This window comes from Arachis hypogaea, chromosome 3 (genome assembly GCF_003086295.3).
Source record: "Arachis hypogaea cultivar Tifrunner chromosome 3, arahy.Tifrunner.gnm2.J5K5, whole genome shotgun sequence".
Taxonomy (NCBI): Eukaryota; Viridiplantae; Streptophyta; class Magnoliopsida; order Fabales; family Fabaceae; genus Arachis; species Arachis hypogaea.
The window spans coordinates 19,592,446-19,612,368 of NC_092038.1; the positions used below are offsets into that span (position 1 = coordinate 19,592,446).

General features: G+C 34.6%; 1 long non-coding RNA gene and 6 other non-coding genes across 12 annotated transcripts; 1 reads left to right on the plus strand and 6 right to left on the minus strand.

Moving 5' to 3' along the window:
• The first annotated feature begins 9,334 nt into the window (after window positions 1-9,334).
• LOC112789741 (uncharacterized) lies at window positions 9,335-18,390 on the plus strand. Of its 6 annotated transcripts, none has more exons than XR_003816420.2 (4): window positions 9,335-9,501; window positions 9,567-9,813; window positions 14,512-15,310; window positions 15,602-18,390. It is a non-coding gene; the product is annotated as an uncharacterized lncRNA (long non-coding RNA). The 6 variants fall into 6 exon arrangements; XR_003816419.2 differs by having other exon boundaries at window positions 15,661-18,390; XR_003196388.3 differs by lacking the exon at window positions 15,602-18,390 and having other exon boundaries at window positions 9,337-9,501; window positions 14,512-15,000; window positions 15,202-15,565.
• On the minus strand, window positions 16,202-16,312 carry LOC112793578 (small nucleolar RNA snoR97). The gene has a single exon (XR_003198274.1). It is a non-coding gene; the product is annotated as a small nucleolar RNA snoR97 (small nucleolar RNA).
• Window positions 16,876-16,984, minus strand: LOC112793577 (small nucleolar RNA snoR97). The gene has a single exon (XR_003198273.1). It is a non-coding gene; the product is annotated as a small nucleolar RNA snoR97 (small nucleolar RNA).
• On the minus strand, window positions 17,157-17,271 carry LOC112793561 (small nucleolar RNA Z278). Its single transcript, XR_003198253.1, has one exon. It is a non-coding gene; the product is annotated as a small nucleolar RNA Z278 (small nucleolar RNA).
• LOC112793551 (small nucleolar RNA Z223) lies at window positions 17,542-17,634 on the minus strand. The gene has a single exon (XR_003198243.1). It is a non-coding gene; the product is annotated as a small nucleolar RNA Z223 (small nucleolar RNA).
• Window positions 17,691-17,778, minus strand: LOC112793596 (small nucleolar RNA U36a). The gene has a single exon (XR_003198294.1). It is a non-coding gene; the product is annotated as a small nucleolar RNA U36a (small nucleolar RNA).
• On the minus strand, window positions 18,029-18,166 carry LOC112793599 (small nucleolar RNA snoR134). Its single transcript, XR_003198298.1, has one exon. It is a non-coding gene; the product is annotated as a small nucleolar RNA snoR134 (small nucleolar RNA).
• Window positions 18,391-19,923: the final 1,533 nt, after the last annotated feature.

Sequence of the window (19,923 nt, forward strand, 5' to 3'; positions counted from 1 at the left end):
TGATAAAATCATAGGAGGCTAAGATGATTTAACTTGGTTAAAGGAGACCCTGTAGAATTAAAATGAACACTTTTATTACACTGCAAATAAAATTAGAATTTTGTTAGGAAGATAATGAAGAATCTTGACAATGTGTACAATGAATTTTAAATTTGGTCCAATACAAGAAAAAAGAAGAAACCCAAATAGTTATTTCACAAAATTAACCATTAAAACCCTAATTTACCAATAGAATTTATCCAAACACCCTCTTCCCCAGCGTCTGCTATCCCATCCTCATCAATCATCCCACCTCTCCGGCGTTAGATGCTCCCTTACCGGCCATCAAACAACCATCCATATAGTTATTACAATAATCATCCGACTACCTAGTGAAATGACCATCCAATATTTGTTAATTGTATATACTTAAACTGAATCAAACAAAATAACCATCCAATTAAAAATTAAAATAACCATCTACATACCTAGTTAATTGAACATCTAGTATCTAAATTCGTCCATTAATGTATATACTTTGAAGACGTAAGGGAAGCGAAATCCAAGAAAGCCAAGATGGCCGCGCAAGACAGGATATTTTTGAAGTGGGCTACGTTTGCATGTACAAAAACGAAAGCATCATGGACTAAACTAATTGCTTGCACAATTATTGTTGTGCTATCCTACGTTGATCTTGGACCTATACCTATGTAGAGGGAGACGACATCGTTAGCGGTAACAGCCATGGACTGTGCGACAGACGCAATGTGTACAAAGGGAGTGTCTCCATTTAAGATCTTGCGAGGCGTGATGGACGTATGAAAATAACACACTTGTGTATGTCCCCTAAACAGCGCGAATGACGATGTTGAAAGGGAGAAACCGATGGCGCGGAGGAGGGGCTGCACGACTGGCGCGATGCGGGACTGCGGGAACGATGCAAACTGCGCAATGGTGTTGCTAGGCGTTCGTGGTGCACACGTCGGCATGAGCTATGTACGACGGTGGTTGGTGTCTGTGGCGGCACGGCATCGGTGAGAGAGGAAGAGACTGGACGAGAAATCAGTCACATCAGATAAGGGAGAAGGAGACCATTTTTGGGGTTTATGTAACTGTTGCAAATTCTTATTTATTTTGAATTTCAAATTGGTAATTATTAAAAATTAATTATTTATTTATCATTTGATGTTAATTTCAATTTTACCTCTATTGTACATATTGTACACTAAATTCATTGGCTCCCTATACTTTCTCATAGAATTAAAGTGAGAGCTCCATCGAATATTCCCAACTCTTTATAAAGTGCTTATTTGATTCACACACTTGCCTGTTTCTAATTCCTTTTGAGCAATCAAGTTTGCATTTTCAATTGCTTGAACTTCTTGTAATTAATCATGTCTTTTTGAAGAAGCACTAACAATAATGACAATAGAGTTTAATTGAATAAAAAATTCATGAATCTGAAGTATCTCTCTTGAAGCTATCACCAGTGCTAATTGTAACTTATGAACAAAACAATGTACATATATGCTTGTGGAGAATCTTTAAGAAACAAAACTTGCAAACCATTCCACTCACCCCGCATGTTACTAGTATCATCATACTCTTGACCCCTAATATTTTTAACTTGGAGATTATAATGAGAAATGACAAAAATTAACTATTTCTTTAAAATTATTTCAAAAGTATCAGTGTCATGCACAAGATCAAAAAATCTCTCTTTAACAAAACCATCTAGAATAACAAATCTCAAAACAATGGCCATTTGCTCCTTTTTTGATTTATCTCTATCTTCATCAACAGTAATACAAAATTTGGCATCTCTAATCTCTTCTCTAACCGAATTTGTCACCTTAATAGCAAGAATATGTAGAATTTCTTTTTGGAAATCATTTGAAGTATACTTAGCATTTTTTTGGAACATTTTTCAAAACATTCTTTTTCATTCTTTCATTGTAAGATCCCAAAAATTTCAACATTTCTAAAAAGTTATCTCTGTTACTTGAACTTTGGTTTTCATCATGTTCTCTGTAAGCGCAACCTTAAAATGTCAACCATCTAATGCAATCTACAGATGCTCCTAGTCGAATTCGATTATTTTCAATCTCTTCTTATGTTTGCTTATGAAGAAGTCTGTCGATATGTTGTGATTGTTTCATCAAATCATCACATAATTTTAGCGCCTTATGATGGAATGAGTTGGGAGCTTTGTCAATGTGATTCAAAAGAGCACATTCTTTTTTATTATTTATTTTATTCCAATTTCTGAAACCATTCTCAATAAAAGCATTTGAACGCATATTGATTGAAGATTTCATAGCAAAAAGAAAGCATGAAAAACAATATATGGCATCATCTTCTATAGAATATTCTAAGTAAGATGGTGGGAACAATTTAAATCACGAAGCTTGAAAGCGACGATGATTTTTATCACCAGAAAATAGATAGTTATCAAGAATTGGTTGATTTGGCCCAACTTTAATATAAGCTCGACGGATTTCATCTCTTTAATTTGGAGAAAACTTCCAAATCATTGGTCGTATTTTAGGATCTCTTTCCAAATGAAAAACATCCAATTGATTAGGAAGAAGTCGTGGACGCTTTGAGCTATTCAATGAAGAACTTGAAGTAATGAAATTTGATGACCCCTCAAGTATTGGGGTAGTAATAGTAGAAGCATCTTCATTCCCTTGTTCTTTTCTTTTAAAAAATGTATCAATTCAATTCAAAATAGGATATTAAAATTCAGAACAATAATTCTAGCGTTGTAGTATAAATAATATAAAATTGTAATTAAATAGTTAATTAATAAAAAACTAAATATACAAACTAACGTATAATAACATAAATTTAATTAATAAATAATAGTTAATTAAGTAAATAACCAAATATATTAAAAACATAAAAAAATCAGGCAAGATTGATGCAGATTTTTTAATACCCACAAACTAACCGGTAGTGCACCGCGTCGTATCAAGTAATACCTTAGGTGAGTGAGGGTCGAATCCCATAAGAATTGATGGACTGAGCAATAATGGTCGAATAATTCACTTAGTCAGGCAAGTAGAAAGTGATATTTTAGGGTTCAAAAGCATTAAACAATAAATTAAAGAGTAGAAAACGTAAGTAATGAGAATAGTGAGAAACGTATGAGAACATAATTAAGGTATCGGAGATATTTACTTTTTTGGATTAAGTTTTCTTACCAACTATTTTAATCATGCAAGATTCATTTCACAACAAATTGTAATTGATTAAACTCTAATATCTTAGTGATTTAGTCTCCTCTAACCAAATCAACTGCCAATGTCTTGGTTACTTAATTTAGATTAGATGGTTAAGAGAAAATCAAGTTTATGCCCACAGAAACTCTAATTACCCAAAGTTAAACGGATTATATGTCACGTATCCAGATTAGTTCAAGCAATTAGCAATTTAGGAGGAATTTGCTTTCAAGATATTGTTCAAGCAAAATAGCTCTGTCGAGAATCACAAGCACACATGTAGAATAAGGGTTATACTGTCGTTCTACCCAGATTCATAAGATGAAGAGTGAAAGCAATCCTTGAAACTGAATTAATACATTAATTAAAATAGAAAAGCAATATTCTTAATCTATAGAAATAAACAGAGCTCCTAACCTTAACCGAGGAGGTTGGCTCATGACTTACAGAGAAAACAAGAGTTCTGAAAGGTAAAATGTGTAGAACTAAGAAGATCCCCATAAAGAGTGAATCTTTTTCCTTTTATATCTAACCTAATTTGATTTGAAATTAAAATAAAATAATAAATTCTAAACCTAAAAGATTTTGTTTGTAATAAAAATTACAAAAATAAAAGATAAGATAATAACTAAGTTAAATCCAACTAAAGATGCTCCAAAAGTGTGATTGAGATCCGGATTGCTAGCGCTAAACGCCAGGATTGGAGTTTAGCACGAAAAGAGGCAAAAGCGCTTCTGATCTGTGCTGGTTGCTGGCGCTAAACGCCAGGGGGCAACTTCAATTCTTCTTCTTTTTACTCAAAATTCTGCCAAATTGATTTGAACTTCACCTAAAATAATAAAAACACCAGAAAAACTCAAAGTAGCATCCAATGAGAATTTTGACACTAAAATATAATTAAACTTACTAAATTTAACTAGAAAATAAATGAAAAATGGGTATAAAGTATTCACGTATCAAAGACTAACAAAAAATAATAAAAAAATACATTAAACAAAAAATTACAACACTAGATGTATATAATTTATTTTTCTTATCCTTTCATCCTACAATGTAATATTTACTAGTCCTTAAAAAATTGTAATATTAAATACAATTCACTTGCTCTATTTTCAATAATTCTCTTGAAATAAAAAAGAATAAAAATAGAACTTTTTTTAAAAAGAGGAAGTGAAGAAAAAGAATCACTTATTGAATTATTATTTTTTTAATCTGCAAAAAAATGAGTCAAAGAGTAAAAGATAAAAAAATAAAAAAAATAAAAAAATAATAAAATAAAAAGTTGTTACTATTAAAAAGTGAGAAATTTGAGTGAATAAAAACATTGAAAAAAATAGGAATTTATATTTTATTTTTTAAATAAACTGGACTACTAGACTAAGCCTAGAACTGTTATATTTTATTAATACTATATAAGAACTATATAAGAATGAACTTTTTTTTTGTTATGAATTAAAGAAAAAAAAACAGCATTAGTCCCACTAATTCACCAACTAATGAGTCAGGGAGGGATTGAGAAATAAAAAAAAAAGAGAGGGCATGTCCATCAATTTTTATAAAAAAAATTAAAATTTTGGGGCCATTGCCCCTTCACTCCTATGTGTCTTCGCCCCTGATGTAGTCATGGAGAGTTCAAACGATTAAGCTTGAGGAAAAGTGTTATGTTATTCATGGAGGCTCCCACGGTTTAGCAAGTGATATGGGTTATATAAAAAGCAGATTGTCTCCTATGATGCATGAGTACTGATATGGATATGGGATATGACACGATACGACACAGGATATATGGACACACAAATTTAAAATTTTTAAAAGATATGATAACACGACATATATATAAAATATAAAGTATTTTTTAGATAAATTATAATGATATTTTAGTATTTTATTGATATTAAAATATAAATTAATTTTTTTAATTATTTTTATTATCTTTTTTAATTATATAAAGTATTTAAATATTTTTATTATAAAATAATATATACTATTTCTAAACTCATTTCAAGAATACATATTAAAAATAAGGTTAGACATGCCGACCCGTGATAGTATTTAGATATATCTAAGTATATTTGAAAAATAAATTTTTATTTTTTATTAAGACGCGGTTGGACATAAAAAATATACGTATTAAATAAGTGTTGTATTTAAAATATATCTGACATATGAACATGATAAATAAAAAAAGTATTCATGTTTCATAAATTATCTCTATCAATTAAATGTGATTGTTTATGTTGCTCGACACATAAAATAAGGGGTGAATATATAAATTTCTTATGAATTTGGTTAATTTCATATTGGATTAAAAGTAGTTTGTTTTGATTAGTTTTAGAATGATAACCATGCTGTTAATAAGAGTTAGTTACTATAAATAAGGCTAGACTAGAATATACGGTATATACATTGTTTTCGGTAAATATGACTTTAAATTTAGAATATAATCTCCATGACATTGAGTTTGGATTTAAAAAAAAATACTCATTTTGGTCTTTTTTTTAATTGGAAAGAGAGAGAGAATTCATTCAACGAAATCAAAAGGTCTAACAATACTAAATTGAGTACATGAACAGGCGTATCTTCCATTCACACATAATTTAGATTGGTAGGTGTTAATTATGCTAATTCACGAACAATTTTATTTCCACCTCTCTTTACATGATTGAAATTAACTGATCTAAAATTACTTACTAAATCTAGGACATCAATAATAAAAGTTTCAAAATAAGAATCCAAATTACCTCCTTTTTGAGAGCATTTACTACTTTTATATTGTCACTCTCTAATATAATATTAGTAAAACAACACTCCATTGTTAATTTTATACCAACAAAGATTGCATAAGCCTCTGTCTCTTGTAGTTTAAGTAGGTATGGTACAACTCATGAATCTGTTGTCATTATTTGGCCTCAATTGTCTCTAATTACCATTCCTACACCACTAGTAAAATTTCTAAAGATTACAGAGTCAACATTAACTTTCAAGACAGAATCTAGTGGGCACTTCCTATAACAACTCAAATTTTTAAAAATTAAATAACTAATTATTTATGAACTAAAATATTATATTAAGATATAATTTTTAAAAAATTATTTTTAACAAAAATAATTAAATAAAATTTTATGATTATTGAAATTTAATTTAATTATTATTCTATTAAATTTAAAATATTTATCAAAGAATAATTTGATAAGATAAAAATTAAATTTTATTATTATTATTATTATTATTATTATTATTATTATATACCGTTGGCCAAAGCCTTAAGGAATTAAGGAAAGCCAAAACATGGCTCATATACCATATATACATGTACACACACATGTAACGCCAACGTATAAAGGAGGAAGATACGAACACTTTTACTGGATTAGATTTTTTATTGAAATTACGGATCGCAAGAAATCGAAACCGGAAGAGTTAAGGTTTCATGGTTTTTCATCACCCACACTCTCAGTTACTTGAATTCTTTTCTTTTCTTCAAAGATTCGGTTTCTAAGAGTAAAAGGAATGTTAGATGGTAACGACACCTAATCCAAGTTATACCATCTAACATTCTTTTTACTCTTAGAAACCGAATATTTGAAGAAAAGAAAAGAATGCAAGTAACTGAGAGTGTGGGTGATGGAAAATCATGAAATCTTAACTCTTCCGGTTTCGATTTCTTGCGATCCGTAACTCCAATAAAAAATCTAATCCGGTAAAAGTGTTCGTATCTTCCTCCTCTACACGTTGGCGTTACTTTTATTCGATGGAAGCTGATAGTGACATAGCTCCTCTTCTCCTTGAGTTCGGCTAATTGGAGTTCTAAGAGGTACAAGCGATTATTGACGTTTTTCTCTTCAGCAGCTCGGTCAAAAAGTTTCTCCAAAATTTTCGTTGATTTTGATTTCGTATAGAGCGAGGAGATTTATTTTAAAATTAATTATTTTAATTTATGAATGCCATTAAAGTTTAGTGAGTAACTGCCAATAATTTATAAATGTCTTGTTTGATTAATTGATGAAAATTGATGAAATTGAGATTGTTGGTGATTGTGGATATGGTTGAATGTAATGAAATTGTGATGAGATTGATTTGTGGCTGTGTTTGAAGATGATGATTTCTGTTGGTTATGTGATTTAATGGCGATGAGGGTATACTTGAAAACGTTGTTGGAAGTTGATGAACTATTATGAATATGTATGTGTAATTTTGTGAATTATTGATTCCGAGTTTTTGGGGCTATATTACTAATTCTAATAACTTTGTTTAATGAAATCGAAGTTGGAATTGTAATATTGGAAGAGTTCTAGGTTTAGATACAAATTTTGGAGTGTAAGGTTGCTTAATTGTTATTAAATTAGAATATGATGAGTTAATTATTGATTGAAATATATTTGAGAAAAGTTAGTTGTGGAGATTACTCTAAATTATTATTGAAGCTGGATGTGGTTGTGAGTTGTGATGAATGAATTAAAATTTTAATCTTTGATGAATTATATTGAATTGGTTGTTGATGAGCTAGTTATTCAATATATGATAACGGTTGTGGACTTGATTGGTGACTGATTAAGAATTGGTTTTGGGAAATTAGTTATGAATTCTTGAAGTTAGACGGGTTTACTTTTAAAAGAAGAATAGTCGTTAAACTGGTTTAGGATAAGTTGTTTATTGAGAATCTATTATTATGATAACTACTGATGAAAAGGGGTGGTAATTTGTTAAGAAAGAGGGAACCCGTAAGGGTGGCTAAGTCCAAGTTTTAGGCAAAGTGCTGTCGAAATTTTTATAAAATTTGGGATTTTATTTGAAATGCTATTTTAAAAGATTTGATTTTGAAAAGTTAAATTATTTGAGACTTATTTAGTTGGAAAAATATTTATTCTACATTGAATTCGATTTATTAAGAAAAGTATAATGTGTTAAATTCTATCTTTTGAGAAAGGATTTTGTTTTAAGTTATGTTTTGAGTTCGGTTGATAAGAAAGAAAAGAAAAAGAACGAAAAGTAAAGGAAAGAGAGATAATTAAAGGGATCTCTACCACAGTAGAGTAGAGAGCAAAGATTGAAAAGAAATTGAATGCTGTTTGGGCCTTAGTGCCAAGTGTCTAGTGGGGACGGCGATACGTAATGCTCACTTGATAATATAAGGACGGCTCAGTGAGGACGGCGATATGTAACGCTCGCTGGAGACCAAAAGAAAGGTTACGGCTCAATGAGAACGGCGATGCGTAACGCTCACTGGAGACCGAAAGGAAGTTTCTCTCATGAGGACGGCGATACGTAACGCTCATGAAGGGGACGTTGGCTGCGATTAGGACGGTGGTACGAGATGCTTATCTCAGGACCAATGTCAGAAATCAGACAACAAACCGACATATGAGCTCATGGCCTTTATCGGACTAGACATGCATCATCCTTATTTGTGCATTTGCATTTGATTGTGTTTGCTTATCTTGTTTCTCTGTGATTGTGCTGTTTGTCTTATCGCAATTTGTTTGTGTGTTGATCTGTTTCTTGTGCTATTGTTTCTCTGTAATTGAAAACTGAGGTTGTGATTGAGAATTGTTTGAAGTCTGGAAATCTAAAGAAGGTAATTAGTTATATAAAGTAAAAGTAAAAAGTATTTCAAAGGTTTAACAAAATAGTTTTACTGAGTAAATTAATTATTTGCATTAAATTCATTATTTTTACAGCATTCTCATTCCCTACTGAGAACGTGTGGTTTGTTCTCACCCCAAAATCTTCCACCCTTTCAGTAACAGATTCGAAGATTCAATATGAAGTTGCGGACGAATAGTAGATTTACTTGTGATACCTGTTATTTTTATAGAGTTCCCTCGTCCTTGTTGCTTTAGCTTTTATTTTGTCCAAAGGGATAGGTATTGTCTTCAAGTTTTATATTGAATTCATTTGTATAGCATTATTATTAATAATAATTATGTGATTATTATTATTATTTAAAGATTTTTTATATGTGATTTAAATTACTAAAAACAATTTTCTGGAATTTTCTATAAAACTGAAACGCGACATCGAACTAAAGGCACAATATTAAATAGTTAAAAAGGAAAACAAGTTAGTAACGCCTTACTTTTGGTACGATCATGACGTGCTAAAAGTTAAGGTGTTATACTCCCAATTTCGCATTGATGGACACTGCTGTTAATTCCCACTTGTCCTCGTTTCCTCTCTGATATGGGTTTGCCAAAATTTCTCAAAGAGGGATCTAGCTTTTTCCAGTTCTTTTTTGATCTGCAACACCCTTTCCTCAAACACCATGGAGTTTCTCTCCTTCCACAATTGATTCAGCATGGTACAGAACATTCCCTTTTCTTATTTCTGGAGAATCTCTATTGTACTCATTATCCATTTTTTCAGGTTTGTGTCCCTTCCAGCTTCAATTCTAAGGGTGAACGGGGAGGCAAACCAGAATCTTTTCGCAAATTTGCAATCTCTGAAGATGTGCTCCTCAGTCTCTTACTCATTCCATCATCTGGTGCAGATCGGTGAACAATTAATTTCTCTTCTATTCAGGCTCTTCTTCGTTGGCAAGGAGTAGTGTAAGAGTCTCCACATGAAGTTCAGTATTCTTGGGTGAGCTTTAATTTTCCATAGTTGATTCTAGGTACTCTCTTCCTCTTGGTCTATGCTTGAATTGTATGGTTGGTTCCTGTTTTGGATTTTTATTTCATGATAGGCCAGTTTGACTCTGAAATTTCCATCTCTAGTTTTCTTCCAAATAAACCTGTCTGGTTAATCTGACCTGGGAATAGGAATTTCAACTATCTGCTTTGCTTCAAAATTTAGGAATATCTGGTTTATTAGCCTTCTATTCTATTCTTTGTCATCTGTTGTCATCAGCTTTGCAATTATTGCATCTGCTTCGAGAATCTTTAGAGGGGACTAGACTTTTGATCCATTTTGTTTTGGCAACCAAAGGTCCTTCCAGATTTTGATGTTGTTTCCATTTCCAACTTTCCAACAACTTCTCTTTTTTTAACACTCTTTTTGCTTGCCAAATTCTCCTCCAAGTATAGCTTGGTATGAAACCAATCTTCGAGTTTAGAAAATTTTTTCTATTAAAGTGCTTGCATCCTATGGTTTTGGCTGCTAATGAATCTGGGTTCCTGATCAATCTCCATCCTTGTTTTGCAAGAAGCGCCATATTGAAAGCTTTGATATCTCTGAATCCCAATCCTCCACTCTGTTTTGGTAGGCACATCTTATCCCATTTTATCCAATGAATCTTCCTTTCTCCGTTCTTTGAGCCTCAATAGAATCTGTTGGTCATAAACATAATATGGTGGCATAGGCCACTCAGAAGTTTGAAGCATTCTATTATGTATGTTGGGATCGATTGCGCGACGGACTTGATAAGTACTTCTCCTTCCACCCCTTCAACTTCTTCCACACTTTGTCTTGGACATGCTCAAAAACCTGTTTCTTAGATCTCCCAACAAAAGTAGAAAGCCCTAGGTACTTAGAATGTCTTTGTACAACCTTTATCTCCAAACATTCTTGGATAAGCTTCTGTCTGTTAGTTGGTACGTTTCGGCTAAAAGACAATTTCGATTTTTTTAAGTTTATCCGCTGTCCCGAGGCCCTCTGGTATGCAATCAGGGCTTCCTTGGTGGCTTGAATGTCTCAGTCAGTGGCTCTTGTGAAGAGTATACTATCGTCGGCGAAGAATAGACGGTTTATTTCAGGTCCCTTCTTTAAGATTCTAATTTCGTGGATCAGCCTACTCTTTTGTGCCTTAATGAGGGTTCCCGATAGGGCTTTGGCACAGAAGATAAAGAGGTATGGGAATAGGAGTCTCCTTGCCTCAATCCTTTTGATGGTTTGAAACTTTTGGAAGGGGTACCATTTAGTAGTAATGAAAAAGACGTAGTGCTAATGCAATTCCAAACTGTTTGCACCCACTTGTTTGGAAACTCCATTGAGATCAAGATCTCTCTTAGGAAGCTCCATTCCACTCGATCATATGCTTTCTCCATATCAAGTTTCATTCCCACAAAACCTCTTCTTCCTTTTGACCTTTTCTTCATGTAATGGAAAGCTTCAAACGCAATCAGATTATTATTTGTTATAAGCCTACCCGGGACAAATGCACTTTGATTTTCTCCAACTATTTGTGGAAGGATTGACTTCATCCTGGTTGCCAAATTTTTAGTTGCTAATTTGAAGATGACGTTACACAAGGATATTGATCTATATTCCCTTGTATGCTTCGGTTTCTCAACTTTTGGTATCAAATAGATGTGGATTTGGTTAATAGGTGTCGGATCTGCTCCTTCATTCAAAATCTTAGCACTGCATTTGCCACTTGATCTCCCACAGTTTTCCACATTCTTTGATAGAAAATTGTCGGTAAGCCATCCGGACCTGGTGCTTTTGTGGGATGCATCTGTTGAAGGCCTTGGAAAATCTCCTCTTTTGTGAATGCCGCATTGAGAGTCTCAAATCTGTCCTTGTTTATCCTCCCCTTAACCACATCAGCCACTTCCTTCTCATACTGTGTTTCTTCTTATTTGAACAGATTTTCGAAGAAGCCCCTCATGACCTCTTCTATCTTATCTTCATCTTCAAACCTTATGCCCACATCGTCTGTGATCGCTTCAATTCTATTTCTTTTTCTTCTTTGTAATGCTTTTTGGTAGAAGAATTTTGAATTTCTGTTTCCGTGCTTCAACTAGGTTGCCCTTGATCTTTGGCTCTACCATATTTCTTCCATCTTCAATAACTCATCTAATTCTGCTTCTTTCTCCTTTGTTTCTTTTATCACATCTTTTATTTGGGAGATAAAATTTAGTTGGTTGATCCTCTCTTGGGCTCTCCTCACTCTTCTCGAAATTTTACCAAAATTTTGTTGTCCCCAATGGTCCAGTTTCTTGCTACAACTTTCAATCCTTTCTTGAATGCTTCCTTGGCAAGACTCCCAGGTCTCCTTCACTACTGTCTCACATTCTTCATTTGACAACCATACTCCTTGAACCTGAATCTTCTAGGACCCTTCTTCCTCTTTCCTACTTCACCGGCTAAGTCCATCAAGATTGAACAGTGGTCTGATTTATATCTGAAAGAGTGCTGGACCATTGTCTTTGAAAATGTTGCAGGCCACTCTCTATTAGTAAAGACTATGTCTATTCTCTCTTGTATGTTCTTCTCACTAACTTGTCCATTGGACCATGTAAAAGGGTAGCCTGCATATCCCAAATCAAGCAGTCCACACGTTTGTACCGCTTATTGGAAGTCTCTAATTTGAAAATAATTCACTTGATTTCTCCCTTGCTTCTCTTGTTGTCTCATCACTTGGTTGAAGGCACCGAATATTGTCCATGGCATATCAGATGCTTGCCCAAGTGTTCTCAAGAGTTCCCAGCTTTCTTATTTATTTTGGCTCTCCGGGAAGCCATAAAAGTTCGTTTCCCTCCAACAAGTACCGCTGCCCGCTACTCTCACTTCCATGTCAACATGGTTGTTTGACCTAAAAATCATCTCAACCTCCAGAGACCTATCTCATAAAACAGCCAATCCACCCCTTTTGTCTTCCATCACCTCTGCAATCCACACCGATAATATTGTTCATTCCACCCTTATATCTTAATCTCATCATCTCATTCGCCTTTTTTCTAGTCTCCATTAAGAAGACTAGGTTGGTGACTTGTTTTTTAATGAGCTTGTTTAGAGCTCTAATTGCCCATGGGTTCCCAAGTCCACGACAATTCCAGCTTAAGATCTTCATTGGTCTCGGCGGGGCTGCTCTTCAGCCTCTACCGTTTCTGTTTTGTTTTCAGAGAATTTTTTTGGACTTTGTTTCCCTATCCTCAATCTCCATCTCATCTTTGTCGATTGTCTTCGTTTTTTGTGCCTTGTTTTCTTTTTCTATTTTTCTCTCTGTATCATTTGGTATTTCTCTGACTTGTTTCTTCCATCTCCTTGCTGTGCTTGCATTCTCTTCCTTGCTTGAGTTTGTAATTTTCTGTAGCGGAATTCCATCTTCTTTCTTCTTTTCCCTATCTTTTTAGTTTGCTTCCTTTTCAGTCTCCTTATTCTCCTTCACACTCATTTCCAAGTCTGGCCTTGTTTCTTCTTTGGTTTGTCCTTTCTCTTGTTTGTTGATTTCTATGGTTTTTTTTCTGTGAACTCATGGAGTTCCTTACCCTTTTTGATCCCATCCTCCAAATTCCTCTTCGGTGAGGAACCTTATCGCAGGGGCCTGGCTATTATCTTATCCAATGTCAGCCTCAAAGGAGTCCACCATTGAAAAACATGCCAATTTTTTCATTAGTTTTTCTGTGATTCTTGTTTTACGCTTTTCTTCTCCCTTATTTTCTTTTTGTTGTTTTTCATTTGTTTTACTGCTTATTATATCAACTCTAACACTAGTAATATCTACTTTATCCAAAGACTAAGAGATTTGGATTTATACATACCTCTTTTCTCATCTTGTTTTCTTTTTTCATAGCTGTTTTCTTCATGTCCTATTTTTTCACAGTAATAACAAACTGTTGGTAATCTTTCGTACTTGAAATTTACTCATGTAAGGCCATCCTTCTTGCTCTCCACATTTGTTCCTTTTATGAAAGGTGTATTAATGCTCATTTTGACACTTGCTTTAATGAATCTCACTTGATCTTTTCCTGCTTCAAACAGCTTGTACCTCACTATATCTCCCATACAGGCAGCTATCTTTTCTTTTAAGTTTTGGTATTTTGTAGTGTTTCGGTAGATCCCACATCTATATTTTTGTCTCCACCTTATTTAGGCTTTTGTCTATCTGGTCTTCAGTTCTCTATCATTTCTTCACTAGCAGACAGACATTCCTAAAGAACCATGAATTTTCTTTTAGCACCCTGGTCTCTAATCATTTGGACGAAGGATTAAGCGTTTCTAACAATTAAAAATTATCCAAGCGATCCTTACCTATCCAAAAAAATGGTCTTCGCACTGCTTGTAACCGGCTGAAAAAATGTAAAAGTTGACGTGTCAGTGGATCTTCCAAAATTAAGACAAATCGACCCCTGCAGAAAGTTGAAAACGACAATGTGAAGAACAAAACTCATGTTCTTCAACAACAGAAAATGAGCAAAATCTCAAAACGACAAAATAACCCTTCCCACAAAGTTCATGGTCCACCCCTCCACCCTTTCCTCCCTTCTTCGCCACCTCCGATTACTACATCCACCTCTGGGAGGTTCGCAAATCTTCCATCAAGACCCTCTCCCTCTTCAACAACAACTAAGACCATTGAAAATGTGTAACTAGGGTGTTTGTAAAAATGTGTCAACTAAATTTGATGATCACGCACCTTCCATGCCAGGGAAGCAAAAACCAAAGAAATCGCCGTACATTAACCAGAGAAATTGACGGCAACTCTTTCAATTCCTCCGGCACCGCCTGTGGCAGATTCAATTGGGAGAAGCGCATGAGGAGGTCGCGGCGCCGTGCCTCTCCTTCCGGTCTCGCCGTCCTCGTTGCCGATGCTACGGGATTCGTCGAGTTCCGTGTACGGGCTCAACTCCACCCAAGGTCCCTTTCTCCGAGAAGGACTGTATGACGAAGAAAGCAGGGAAGGACACAGCCCATAACTATAATCACATCTACGGGTTTTCTATCACGCGCCTGAGGTTCTTCACGGTTTACAGACTTTTCATTACAGCCCGCGAACCTTCTTCAACAACAGCAAGACCAGCGAGTTCTGCGCCTCTCTCACCGTATCGCCTTCTATTAGAATGACATTGGTCCCAAACATATTAGAACCTCAAGTATCGAACAAGCAGGATTTGAGGTACATGGCCACGATCTTGAGGTTAGTAATGCAGTTGTAATATTGCTTGGGCTTTGCAGAGTTCTAGACACATTTGTTTTGCTAGGAATGATGCTCAAGCTCTGATTTGGGAATTGCCTACTATGGCTAGACCTAATGGGATTCATCCAATATATGTGTATTCTGTTGGGATTTTATTTGGTTTGGATCTTTTGCAGGAGTAAAGTTGTCCTAATTTTGCAGGAACAAAATCCCACGTACAAGATCCACTGATATGTTAACACTCTACCGTTTTTCAACTGGCTGCAAGGAACGCGAAGACCATTATCTTAAGTGGGTAAAGATTGCTTAGGTAATTTCTAATTGTTGGAATGCACTTAGTCCTTCGTCCAGATGATTGGGGTTCGAAATAAACATTTACTCAAAAAATTTATTGCTCCCATATGTAGACTTTTGTCTCAAATTATTTGTTGTATGTGTTTTTTTTTAGTTAAATAACAATGTCATTAAATATTTTTTTTATTTTTGTACTTACAATTATATAATAACTTTTAGGTTTAAAGTTTCTACCAAATATAATTATTTATTACATGTGTTTAGTATGAAATCTTTTCCTTGTAATGTAGCTCCACTGTTGTATTAGGAACATTAGAAGACACTTGAATATGAGTATATGATTCTTGAGCATCGTTTCTTTTCTAGAAGCTCAACAACCACTGGATTAAACTCGACAAGCCTCTCATTAGCGCATTTATTAAGCACCAAGAGTCCACGCCTTTCATATGTCTTGTATTCAGTGACAATCACATTACAAACTTCCAATTGATGTTGAGACGGTCAGCGTGTGTCTCAAGATTTCGAGAATATATTTGTATACATAAATTGGCTCAAAAAAATTCTGCATTATGTTTAATGTAAAGTGTAATGAACTAAATTAAGTAGAAGTCAGGACCTTTTGCAACATTGAACAAAAGTCATGGTAACTTACATTAGTTTGATTAGTAGCCTTATGAAATTCAACATCCAAGACATCAAATTTTATAATATATACTCTTCGTTAATTCATAATGAATTGTTTCAATATCATGTTATACACACTTTTGCACAAATAACCCTAACTCAAGTGTGTAGAATACCTACATAGTAACCCACACAAAGAGGAAGAGATATATATATATAAAAAAAAAAAAGATTTCAGAAACCATGCTAACAAAAGATAAGAATTGGAATGAACTTGTTACATATCTGTAGTGCTGTTATTTAACTCCAATCTCGTGGGTTAAACAAGAAATGAAGCTGATAAACAACACACATTGATCTTTGAGTTTTTCAGACCCTTGTCCGTTTGGAACCGAACAGGGTATAGTTAAACTCACGAAAAAAAATTTGTATTGAACATAACAGCATTTGCTTAAAAGCAATCTGAAAAACTAGAACAAATACAAATAGTTCATTTTTTCATTAAACCTCTGTCTCCACTCTCCAAGCTGTCTTCATCAGGGCAATATCCACAACATGACCTCTTCTGTAATCCTTGCAGATGGACAACCTTATTATCAACCAAGTCCTTCACTTTCATCCATTTAAACATCAAACAAACTAACTTAGTTTAACTTGATACATATTTTAAATTGTTACACTTGGAATCTACTTGGTCTTCAATATTATTTATGATCACATCTCGCAAGTCCACAATAACAATCTGAAGTTCTACACCACCAAAAATCTTTTAAGTCTGAACAACAATATAAAGCTCTGCACTCACCGAAAATCTTTTAAATCTGAACAACAATATAAAAGCAGCAACAGCTTAAAATCAGAAGTAGAAGCTAACAAAAATTAGAGCAACGAAAGGAAAATTTCTCATATTAACATCATAATCCATACTGCTTGAAACCTATATTAAAACTTCGCAAAAGATGTAGTGCTGGTATTTGTCTCCTATCTCGTGGGTTAAACAAGAAATGAAGGTGATGAACAACACAACAATCTATGAGTTTTTCAGACCCTAATCCATTTAGGAGGGAATAGAGTATAGTGAAACTCAATAAATAAATTTGGATGAAACAAAACATAAGCCTAGTAGCTTGCTATGAATTCAGCTAAACCACACTTGCAATTGAACAAGTCATAGTAACAATGTTAGAATAAACTTGAAACAAAAAGAAATCAGTAAGTTAATTCTTTACTTAAATAGTGCCTCAGTTAAATCCAGTAACGTCATATGAATGTAGCTTCACCAAGGAGGTTCTCCCTGAAAACAGGGTCTTGGCTCCAAAACACCTCAAACAATTGGATTATATCGTCACCGGCAACACAATGTATTTTAATTATTAGTTAATAGATAGTAGATTAGTATTTATGATGTAGTTGATAGTAGTAATTTTGCTAAGCTACTAATAACTACCAACTAAAATACACCATGCTAATTATTCTAATAACCAAACTACCGCATGTCATAAAACAAATGTTAAAATTATAAAAAACTTAGGGCTACTATATCATAATTGTCCACTAGAATCTCTAAACCCTAATTAGATGAGATCTGACACACAGACACACACAGAGGACTCCAACATTATTGAGAGGCTCAGATTGTGTAACAGCTCTATCAATCACAGTTAATCAGAAGCAGAACTGGCATTAAAAGCTGAATAAATATCCTCATAGCCAACTAAGTAACTAACTCGCTGAATCAATTTTCCTGTTTTAGAATAAGAAATATTAAGACTTGGCTCATATCAAGAAATTCAACCAATTTTTATCCTTTATGCTTCATAGAATATTCTCAGAAGCGCGGATAAATTGTAATCATTGCCAAGAGATTCAAAACATTAAGAAATAAAACGTCAAAACTAGTACTTTATGATTTGAATAACAATGTTTCGGACATTTTCAGAGGAAAAAACAGTGAGAATTTAAGAACCCGAAAATTGAAAACGACCGATAATTAATTTGCGCCTCAAGGACTAGCTCCCAATTTCATTGAACACTTTTGCGTTCGAAAACAAGCTGAAGGCATAGCGAGGCAAATTCAAGATTAGAATCAAACTAAATTCATCACAAGGAGGAATTTTGCCGTTTCTTTGACACAGCTTGAGCCATTGAAAATTAGGGCTAAACTGCAACACGAACGGCGTGGTTTTCGCACGTGCATTGGGACATTCACGTCACGGATCTATCAGAGAAGCCCGGGTAGCTCGTGCAGAGAAATTCGATAAAAATTGGAAGCAAATTTGACGCTGGAGACACTGATTTAGTGATGATGTATTGCAGAGTTTGAATCGCTGCACCTAAACCCCTAAATACGGCAAGAGAAGGAAGGGTGGCTTATGAGCAGAGAGGAGGGAATAGAGAATTATATAGGCGCAACAAAACCTCCTCTAAAGTCTAAAACCCTAGTTTTTTTTGGACCGCAAGCGTTTTTGCCTCAACAAGGGAACCCGCACTTTGTGCCTTTGTAAGTGTAGCGTTGACCCGACCCGTATTGTTTGATTTTTCCTTGGGCCATCCATGGTGTAATCTAGTAGTCTGACAAAATATAAAAGAAAAAAAAATAGAGGGCATTGTCTGACAATACAACCGAAAAAAAAAAACAGTGCATTGTCTGTCCGATAACACGGTTTAGTTTTTTTCATGGTTCTGAAAATCGAACCGGACTGGTCGATTCAACTAGGTTAATCAGGAACCGGTCATATAGTCGGTTCAGTTGATTATAAAATCGATAAGCAAAAAATCGACTAGAGAATCGACCGAACCGGAGGTTAATCGGTGAATTGTCAAAATCGGCTAGGTTTTTTAAAGGTTTTCGGTTCAGAGTTAGACTTAAAACGTCGCCGTTTTTGGTGTCATATATATATGAAAAAAAAACACCATGAAGATGGAAACTCTAGCCGCTATCCCATACCATCATCCCATCCGTCTCTTCCTCTCTGAAATTTGATCTCTGGAGAAGAATCCATCCCCAAAACCCCTTGGAAGCCGCAGCCACCATCCTCCCTCTGTTTCTCTTACTCAAAGGTGAACCCAACCCTAACCCTTTTTTCCACAGCAGCACCCAGCCACCATCCACTCTTCATCGCCGAACTCTTCTCCTCAGGGGGAGGGTGCTGTCGTCGCTCAACGTTCATCTTCTCCTCGCCCTATTCTCGTCGTCTGCTCGTGGTTGCTCGATCCTCGTCTCCAGCGAAGTTCCTCCCTCGCCAGATATGCTCAGAGCTACTGTTTGCATCGCCATCTTTGCCCTGGTCATCAATCCCTCCTCTGTCTTCGTCGTTGTCAGCAGCTCTGAATTTGTGTCTCTGTCATCGTGCCATCACCCCCAGAAGTGGTCTCTACAGATCGGCCCTCTTCTCGCCGTCGCCGCACTCGGAGCTCTTCTCACCGTCGCATCTCTCTCTTCAAGCTCTCTATATCTCTCCCACGGTTGCTTACTCACAGTAGCAACCCTTGCTTTTACCTTCATCCTCCGACAGTTGTTGAAGTCTACTGTCCTTCTAATCGAGTTAATTTTTCTAAAATAATTTTGTTGATTGTTGATGGTTTTTTGTTAATATTTTATTGATTTCTGATTTTATTGTCCAATTGTAATGGATTCTAACTTCTGAGTTTGTCTTCTGAATTTTTGGATGTAATTGTTAAATGTTAATTGTGTTCTGAAATTGCATGTAACTTTTAACTTCTGAGTTTCCTTCTGAATTTCTGGATGTAATTGTTAAATGTTGATTGTGTTCTGAAATTGCATGTACCTTGGTTTGTTGATGTGATTAGAAATTGTATAAATTTTTGTTAATAATTCATATTTAGTTGTTGATTGTATTTAATTTGTGCAAGTTTGTGTTTGTGTTTGTGTTTGTGATGGTTGCTGATTATAAAAATTTTATTTTATATTTAATTAAACTGGTTGAACTCTGGTTGAACCGTTGAACAGTTAAACCAGTCACCTTACTAGTTCATTGACCGGTT